Below are 1,177 nucleotides of genomic sequence, written 5' to 3'. Positions count from 1 at the left end.
ATATTCTTTTCTTTTAAGAAAGATGTTCTCAATTTCGTGTAATCTGATGCCATAATACATTTGTCTAACTATTCTCACTATCATTTCTATTACCAGTAGCACTACATATTTATGTATCTATATTTTAAATTTGATCAATATAAGAAAGTCCCCATTTTTTCTTTCTGATATTTTTTTCTGCTACATCTCTTTTTTTTAATAATTTTTTTAATGTTTTTGTTTATTTTTGAGACAGAGAGAGACAGAGCATGAGCAGGGGAGGGGCAGAGAGAGAGGGAGACACAGAATCTGAAGCAGGCTCCAGGCTCTGAGCTGTCAGCACAGAGCCCGACACGGGGCTGGAACTCACTAACCATGAGATCACTACCTGGGCTGAAGTTGACGCTTAACTGACTGAGCCACCCAGGCGCCCCTGTGCTACATCTCTTTCTCCTTCTCTCACTTGCCCTATCATCTCAACAAATCCTATTCAGTTCATAATCTAAATGAAAATGAAAATGATTGCTCTACATAACTATACCAAGGAAATTTGGAAGTTTATATTATTTAATGGGAAAAAATATGTATATTGCATTTTGGCTGGTGTTTTTGCAAGCAATATTGTTATGTATATTGGGAATAAATGAGCTTAAAGTACTTCAACATGTTTTTATTTCTTGTAATTATTTTAAGATGTTGCATTTTTTGTATTATTTAATAACATTTACTTTATTTTTATGTATATTTTTTTTTAATTTTTTTTTTAACGTTTATTTATTTTTCAGACAGAGACACAGAATGAACGGGGGAGGGACAGAGAGAGAGGGAAACACAGAATCAGAAGCAGGCTCCAGGCTCTGAGCCATCAGCCCAGAGCCCGATGCGGGGCTCGAACCCGCGGACCGCGAGATCGTGACCTGAGCCCAAGTCAGACGCTTAACCGACTGAGCCACCCAGGCGCCCCTGTATATTTATTTTTGAGAGACAGAAGAAGACAGAGCATGAGCAGGGGAGAGCAGAGAGAGAGGGAGACACAGAATCTGAAACAAGATCTAGGCTCTGAGCTGTCAGCACAGAGCCTGATGCAGGGCTCGAACTCATGAACCATGAGATCATGACCTGAGGTGAAGTTGGATGCTTAACCAACTGAGCCACCCAGGACCCCCCAAAACATTTTCTTCTACCTGCAATGCCTTTA

The 1,177-nt window shown here is 39.8% G+C and overlaps 1 non-coding gene across 1 annotated transcript; it reads right to left on the bottom strand.

The window, feature by feature from the left end:
- Positions 1–853: 853 nt before the first annotated feature.
- Positions 854–938, bottom strand: TRNAP-UGG (transfer RNA proline (anticodon UGG)). Its single transcript has one exon. It is a non-coding gene; the product is annotated as a tRNA-Pro (tRNA).
- Between the last annotated feature and the right edge of the window lie 239 nt (positions 939–1,177).

The sequence above is a fragment of the Panthera uncia genome, chromosome B1 (genome assembly GCF_023721935.1).
Source record: "Panthera uncia isolate 11264 chromosome B1, Puncia_PCG_1.0, whole genome shotgun sequence".
NCBI classification, from domain to species: Eukaryota; Metazoa; Chordata; class Mammalia; order Carnivora; family Felidae; genus Panthera; species Panthera uncia.
Note: the sequence above shows the minus strand (reverse complement) of the source record. Positions and strands in the feature narration are given on the sequence as shown.